General features: G+C 43.5%; 1 protein-coding gene across 4 annotated transcripts in view; it reads left to right on the top strand.

The window, feature by feature from the left end:
- PCMTD1 (protein-L-isoaspartate (D-aspartate) O-methyltransferase domain containing 1) overlaps nucleotides 1-8396 on the top strand; it is a 40996-nt gene continuing 32600 nt past the window's right edge. For 2 of the 4 annotated variants that reach the window (XM_066330962.1, XM_066330937.1), the window contains exon 1: nucleotides 1-185. The gene's annotated coding sequence lies outside the window, so the exon portion shown is untranslated. Of the gene's footprint in view, nucleotides 186-483; nucleotides 691-2161; nucleotides 2279-8396 lie in introns of those variants that run through there. The other 2 variants (XM_066330953.1, XM_066330946.1) reach the window with 2 other exon arrangements.

Raw genomic sequence — 8396 nt, 5'->3', positions numbered from 1 at the left:
CGGCACCGGCCGCCGAACCGACCGCGCACCCCCGACCCGCGCCCGCCCAGCGCCGCCCCCGCTCGCTCGGCCGTTCGCCCGCGGCCGGCCGGAGAGCTCTCCTGCCTGCAGCTCTCCTCCCCCAACCCCCGGGCGGGTCTCGCCAGTGCCGCCCAGCGCAGGGTCCGGGGCCCGCTGCGGAACGGGTGAGTGTCCCGCACCGTGGGGGGATGGACAGAACTGCGCTCTGGCCGCGCTGTGCGGCGCGGAGGCCCCGTCGGATGGCCGGGACGGTGGGTTGCGGCGGGGGAGGGGGAGAACGCGGCCCTCCGGCCCCTGCCCTTGGCTGGCGCCCCGGGGCTCCGATGCCCATTGTCCGCGGGCCCCGCACGCAGGCGCGGGGGAAGGGGGATGGGGGGGAGGCGTTGTTTTCGGGCAGCCGGGACAGGGCGAGGGCTCGCCCTGGGGACGGACAGGACAGGCTCTGTGCGTACGCCCTTGGCTGCCGCTTCTTCTGCCTCCTCCTCCTTTGCGCGACCCTTGCCACCCCTGGCGCCGTCTGCGCAATAAATAGTCTCTGGCCCAAAACGGGTTGGGAGGAGGAGAGGTGGTTGGTGTAGCTGCCGCGGGCCTGGGCAGCTGTGAGGGGACGGGGACAACAGAGAAGGTTCCAGCCTCGAGATCCAGGCGGGGGATGGTGGTCCAGGCAAGGTGAGGGCAGCGCTTATTCCCCGCTGCGGCTCAGCGCCCTGCCTTCCCCCCCATGATGGCTGTGCTTTTGCTTGTTGCCTTTGAGGAAACGCAGTGAGAAGGGGAGCCTGCGTTTTGGGGGATTTGTTTGGGCCTGGGTTGTTTGGTATGTTGTTTTTTTCGCTGTCGAGTCTTTACCACCTCAGGGGCTTGTGGGGGCTGCGTCTTCCAGGCCGACGCGTCGTTGAGGGGTGTGTGTGATACAACATTTTGTTTTGTTTCAAGAAAAACCCGTGGGCTAATGAAGGGTATTTCTCCTTTTGGGAGTGGAGGAGGTAGTGCGGCTGCAGCGAGCGGAAGAGACTTTGTTTACATAAATAAAGTGTGTGAAACGCGCGATAACTTCGCTTTTCGCCCGCAAGCCAGGGCGAGTCCGTCGGTGAGCATTCCTGGCGGCAGCCGCCGGGGGAAAAGGGGAAGGCTGCCTCTTCCCCCCGCTTTGCAATAAACGCACATTTTGTCTGTGTTTATATTGTGGTCTCTGTTTGGCTGGGAGAAGAGTAAGGGGAGGAGCAGGAACTGGCTCCGGGGCTGCCACCTCCTCCCGTCTGTTTTCTTTGTTGTTATCTGCTGGAGGAGGCGTCCTGGGGTCACGTCTGTAGCTGAGCTGCGGTCTGCGGTGTTAATGGGATTCCTCTTGGGCCCGAGACCTCGGGCCGCCTTCTGCAGAGCGTGTGCGGGTCTCGTCTGCCCTCGGTCCGCCGCCTCCCCCTGCCTCGGCAGCTGTCAGCGGCCCGCTCTGAAGTTGCAGGAAGGGGAAGGGAGGGCAGAGGGGGAAGGAATCTTGGCATTTATTTGATACTCGGTCAGCAGCCTGGGCCTGCTTTGTGCAGCTCTGTCATTAAAAAAAAAAAAAAAACAAAACAAAAAAACCCAAACAAACAAGCAAAAAACCCCACAACCCCCACCAGAAGAAAACCCCAGCAACAACAAAAATGGAAATAAGCACCTAAGGTGGAAGGGAGGGGTGTCTGATTGAAAAGAAATTCTTTATGAAAGTAGTAAACTGCTCCCGTGTGTGGAAAATGTTTGTGTCCTTGCAGTATTTGCCAGTGCCAACATAGTTAGTGTTCTCCTAGGGGGTATTTTTTTATTCCTGTCAAGTAATAAGTCGAGCACAGTTGAACTGCAGGCTTTAGCAAAAAGGTAAGGTTTCTTCTCATAAAGAGCAGCAAATGTTGAGACACACACAAAAAATACCCAGAATAAGGCTAGTCAGCATTTCAGCAAATTAATGAGGATACCCAGTTCCTCTTGACCATATGACCTCTGTGTTAGAGAGAATGCTTTTTAAGATGCAAGATGCAAAACATCCAGTGTTCAGAGTCAGTAAATTACAATAATGTGTGGTGAGAATGTCTTTGTAACCTTAATCCATTCTGCTTGCAAATGAATTATAATGTGTGATACGCTTTTTTCCCCCCAACAGGACCATTACCTTACTCTGGGCAGCCAATCTCTGGAAGGAATCAGGCTTGGATAAATGGAGCTGTCTTCTACAGAACTCCTGCCTGATTTGTTGGGAAAGTTTGAAAAGTATTTTGGACATGTAGGTGGGAAAAAGTGTGACAGATCTATTGGTGTTTTAACTGACTTTGGAAGAATAAATATAATGATAGAAATGTTGCAAGTGTGTGAGTGAGGTCAGAGAGCCACAATGAGGGCTTTGGAGATGGACACTTATCCAGATGTTCTTGACAACAGTCAGTGTCCCTCAGAAATGCTGGAAAATACAATTGGATGTTGTTGAGAGATCGGCAGTGGGGAGGATATAATGAAATTGCAGAAACAGAAAAAAGTATGTAATACTGAACAATCCTGGATGGCCAGATTTTATCACTGTGTCTGTGCAGGGTTAGGTTCCTTACCTGTATGCTCTCTGATCTTCACTCCAGAATTCTGGTACAAATCTTCTTGCCTCTCTCATTGGCCTTCTCTCTGGGATTTTCTTAAACTAATCTGTGTCACGACTTGCTTTAGATCTGTGACTGGCCAGTTTCAATTTTGCAGTATTCTATTTGTAAATTATGGAATGTTGCCATTTTTATAATCATAATCATGGCAGTTTAGTGGTTTTTATTGTTTAGTCTTCTGTTTGCCTGCCAATGACTGCCCCAACCTGCAGCTCCTTTTGAAGAGGTTTCTGCCTAATAGGAGACCTAAGAATAGGACCTCAGTGTCAGGCGTGTATTGTAGTTTTCCATGACTGTGCTGGACCATACCAGAGCAGTCACTTGGCTGTGTGTCTGTAAACCTGAAGTGCTTTGAGATGGGAAGTGTGTATTCTGAAGCTAAAAGTAGGCTTCTTTTGCATGATACCAGTGCAGGAGGAAATCTTAAGGCAAATTTAAAAGACATTAGCACAAAATTCCTGCTGCAAGTGCATGGTAGTGGATGGTTCTTGTTTTTTTGTCCCAGAACCAGGCAATGAAGTTTCCCCATGCAGTGTCTCAGAAACGTTTATGTCAGGCATTTCAAAAGTTCCCCAGAACAAATGCATTAAAAGCAGTTCTGAAATATTAAGCATTTTGTTAATGCTCATGCCAGTCTTAGGTGCATGGAGAGAAACACCAAGAATACAGTAATTTTTTCTGGATGAGAGGTATCTTTACATGTACCTGTTCTTGTCATTTCCTGCTTTGTTCCCATTTTCTGTAGGAATGTCACAGAGATTTGCTATTCTACCCTGTTGAACTGAAAGTGATGTTCTATAGCTGATGGTTAATTAGCTCTCTGTGTAAGAAGAGTACCTTGAAGTCTCCAGCACTTGGCACTCTTGAATGCATATGTCGTTTAATGTAATCTCATTTATTTTACCTACTTAAAATGTAAACTCCTCATAGCAAAAGTGGGTAGAATGTATGTGCAATTATGCTTTGCAAATGAATAATCAGGTATGTCTGGCCTAAGGCACTCCAGGAATCTTCCAGTAGTTGATCTGCATGCATCATCCTCTCCAACGAACAAGTGTGGATTTTTTGGATGCAGAATTCTTTTAATGTATCTGCTTTGCAGAGCTGTGTTCACACTGTTCTGCTTTGTGATTTATGGAGTTACAGGGACTGAAGTGTAGTAGTTATATTAAATATTATGGGTATAATTACACGAGAGCATCAGGAAATAACTACTGTGCTCCAATTCCTTTGGGACTTATTTGTGTGCACTGGATTTTAATGAAAGCCTTCAGGCCTCCTTCATGCAAGCTCTTGAAGCAATTTCTGCTGCTGTGTTATTTAAGAAATTTGGGCTGGTCTTCTGGTCCTTGAAGAAAGGATAGAATTCATTGCAGTTCAGGATGATGAATATATTTTTTTTCAGAACTGAAAGATAGTTGGCTTGCACTCAGAAGAGTGGTGTTGGTTTTCTGTCCTTTTTGTCCTGGCATGTCATGCCCGCTTCGTGTTTCTGAGAAAGTGTTGCAAAGTCCACAGCGATGTTAACCTCAAGGAGCTTGGAATACTGGTGGAATGTATGTGTGTGAATTCTTGCTGAATCTACTCCTGAGCAGAAACTTACGGAAAATGTTGAAAGTAAGAAGTAAAAGTAAACTGCAACCAAAGAGGTCTTTAAAAATGGCAGTTAGTCTGAAGAAACTTATTTTTGGAAAGAAGAAAAGGATTGGAACCTGTATGATTGGAAACGGATCTGGAAACAACTGTAGGGTCTTTATCACTTGTACATTGTGACTACAGTTGGTATGTAACATATTTCTTAATTAATTTTAGCAGTCCTTTAAATTGAAGCACAGAAGTATAAATTATCCTTTATTGTGAGGAAAAGACACTGGTATAGAGGTCCTTACAGAACACTTAAAAAAAGAAAAACTTCACAGGCCTAAAAGAGATTAGGTGTGACATCAGGAGGCATCATGGGAACTCACAGGCTACAGACTCTGGTGTATTCTCATAAAGTGAAGTTCTAGAGTGGGGAATTGCTGTGGAACTCCTCCTCTTAGAGGGGCTGTCTTGGGGCAGAAGAATACTTGGAGCCTGCTGCTTAGAAAATGATCTTAATGAAGGCTAGTTTTGGAGCTCTGGCTTTGTTTTGTTGCTATTTAGTGAAGAAAGGATGTAAGAATCTTGCTTTTACAAGTGCAGAATATTGAGCTCCATGAGTTGCAGGTAAGTGGAGGTTTAAGATACTCTGAATGTTGGTACAGTGACAACAGGTGAGGTTTGGAATGCTTCTCAAGTATTGCATTTCACTTGATTTTCTCAAAGTAGTATCTGCTCAGCACACAGTTGAAAACGAAGTTGGATTTGCTGTGTTTCTAGGGTGTAAAAGAGTACAAATGGAATTAATGTTGAAAAACTTGTTTGAGGAAACAATTAAGAATTTGACAACAAAACCTTAAATTAAGTTTAAAAGGTAATGTGCTTTACATCAGGTGGTTTGATAGGGACATGAGATGTTTTGAATCCTGAATTGAAGACATTTATATGGAGGGTGCTGTAGGGCATCTGAGTTGTCAACATGGAGCTGTTAGATATGAGAGGATTACTGAAGGCCTACGTTATTTGAAGTATTAAAAAAAAGCAGATGGCAGACAGGATAAATCTGAAGTAGAGGTAGCTGAGCAGTTAGAGGAGAAAGCCCTTGTCTTGGTTGCTGACATGCATGCTTTACTTGAGATGGCATGTGTTCAGGGACACACATGCACAAAGAACACATGGACAACCAATCAATTCTGTGGCAGTGTAGAAGCTGTAAACAGGATCTCTGTCCTGAATGCTTTTAGCACCTGTTGATGACAAACTGGCTACAAGTCAGTGTCTCCAGGTTTGCTTTTCTGGTCTCTTTTGGCCAATAATGCCTTTTATCTGGTTGCTTTTCCAGTCCCAACTGGACTTCTAGAGGTTTCTTTCAAAGCAGTCTTAAGTCACACAGAAAGAGCAGCTCCTCTGACTTACTTGCAGAGAAGCAAAGACAGGATGTGGGCAGAAGAGTTTTCTGTTTTATTTAGCACTAATTGTTGCTGTAGCACCAGCCAAGTAGCCAATAGTTAGCATGAGCACCTAAAATAGCACTAGAGGTCTGTGTTTGAGCACTAGAGTCACGTGACAAGTACCAGAAGCTTGCTGTTTTTATTACAAAACCTTTGCACGATTTCTAAATAGATAAGTCTTATTAAAGCTGTCAGTAATCATAATTATTTCTTCCCTTTTTTTAACAATCGATTTGTTAAAAAGTCTGAAGTGATAGGTGCATATTTCTAATGGCAAATTAAGCAATCTTGAAAACTATTTTCAGGATGAATACTGACAACTTTGTAATACTGGATAATGTTCCTGCAGGAGGCATCTGTCACTGGTAAGATTTTTTTTTTCCCAGCTGATGTCTACAAATGTCATTTTAGATTTAGTGGAAAGAGTTAGAGTTAAATCAGAGTTGTTCTAAAATACTAGTTTAAGATGTAGTGAAAGGCAGTGTGCAGTAATATTGTAGACACAAAAGGAGTGTAACTACTAAAAGTGTGTGTTGGTACCATCCTTCAAGCAAAACAAATAGAATTTGTTATGAGCTCTCTTCAGGGGTGAAAGGGAACTAGATTTCCAAGAGATCATCTCAGAGGTGACATCTTAATTATTTGTTCATATTTAAAAAAAGACAAATCTGCCTCTCCAAAAGCAGATTTCTGTGTCAATGTGTGGTTTTTGTAAGTGAAGTGATAGTAAGTAGTGTTTTTAATAGTAGTAGTCAGATAGTGAATCACAGTCAGGAATTGATATGCCTGTGGCATCCCTGTCCCAAATGAAAGGCTAGGTTCCTAAAAGTGGTTGTTTTAACATTGAAAGAGGAATTAGGACTGTGTGGTTGGCTGAAAATGGGAACTGATTACTATATAGAGATTTTTTTATTTCTATAGCAAGTGTTTTTAGAAGATATTTGGGAATTACTGTGTAGTTTTCTTGACATATAAAAGAAAAAGCCAAGTAATACTACTCAACCCAGTCAGGGTGATTGTGCTGTTAAGTCATGATCTGTATATCAAAGTTAAAAAACTAGGCGATTGTTGGAGCCCCTATCCTCTTAATTGTATTTTCAGAACAGTGTTTTTTGTTTGAAAGATATGACTGAAATGAATGCAAGTCAGCATTGCTGAAGGACTGAACTCCAAAGCAGTTGATAAAGGAGATGCTTAATTTTGACAAATGGTTAATATTTCTGTAGTACTAATAACTTCAGGTAATCAAGAACGCAATATTTCTACTGGTACATCAGTTTACTATCACAGGATTTGATTTTAATTTGAAAATCTTTGCCTGAGACTCATGAAGTTCTTGTTGACTCTTGTAGTTCTTGTTGGATTCTGGTGAGTGGAGTTTTGCTGGCTTTTCTGCTGGGCACGTGATCCTGCTCTTTATTTGCAAAACTGTTTCCTTTACCCTTTTGGGAATGAACTGTGGGTTTCCTTCATTCAGTGTAGTCCAGTTTGTTAAACTTTGCTGTGTTCTTCCTTCAAGAACCTCTAAATTTGGCACTATTGCGGTCAGAAGGTCAGTGAAATTGGAAGGACAGAAAAATCAAGCTGCTGAGTTTCTTTGACTTCTGCTGAGCTGACATCTGCAGTATTATAAAATCCCATAGGCCTTAGTCTCTTGTTATTTGCTTCAGTTAATTATGCGTTCATCATGACTAAGACTCATTACTGCCAAGTTTCCTGAGATTCTATGATGTTTTCTGAAGTAATTCAGTTGTCAGAAAAAGTCAGTGTAAAATTTGACTGCTCCGTTCTGGCATGCTCTGGATTAACGAGTTGTCCATGATGTAACTACATCAGTTGTGTGAGTGTAGCAGCCTCTTGTGTTATATCTGTAAACTACACTTCTGTCAGGTGAAAACCATGTGCTTTGTATGACTGCAAAAAACCTGATACAGTAACATTGTGGGAATGATGACTATCTGGAGCTGTGCAAGTGCACAGCTGCTATATAGGCAATGATAAAAGATCCTCAAGTTCCATTTCTTCCTGAAGTATTTGCATTAATATCTTGGAATGCTCCAAGCTTTCACAAATTCTCCAAATCCCTTCCAGATGACATCTGCCATTGTTGGTACTGTGAGTAAATTATAGCTTTGGAGCCACATATACAGTAGTACTTGATTCATCCCTGAAGACAAAACCAGAAATTCAGAAACATTTTCAAGTTTAAAATGTGCTTTTAAATAAGGCCTGTAAGGAGTTTTGTTCAAGTACCTCTAGTTTTTAGTTTAGGTGTCCATGACCTCAGGTCCAGTGAGTTGCACACAGAATCAGAAGATTGGATGAGACCTTCAAGATCTTTGAGTCCGACCCAGCCCTAACATCTCAACTAAACCATGGCACCGAGTGCCATATCCCATCCTTTTTTAAACACATCCAGGGATGGTGACTCCACAACCTCCCTGGGCAGACCATTCCAGTACTTTATCACTCTTTCTGTAAAAAACTTTTTCCTAATATCCAACCTGTATTTACCTTGGCAAAACTTAAGACTCCTCTCATTCCCATGTCAGTTGCTGCCAGCTGTGAGGCTAAGCACATGTTCTCAGCAAACTGAGAACATGTGTATTCATGTATATAACATGTGTATTCAGCATGTATATATATAATTTGCCAGCACACCAACACTGGAGACAGCACTAATACAGGCACAAACTGCACCAATGGCCTCATCCTGTTACTC

This window comes from Sylvia atricapilla, chromosome 1, assembly GCF_009819655.1.
Source record: "Sylvia atricapilla isolate bSylAtr1 chromosome 1, bSylAtr1.pri, whole genome shotgun sequence".
Taxonomy (NCBI): domain Eukaryota; kingdom Metazoa; phylum Chordata; class Aves; order Passeriformes; family Sylviidae; genus Sylvia; species Sylvia atricapilla.
This window is presented reverse-complemented; position numbering and strand designations above follow the sequence as displayed.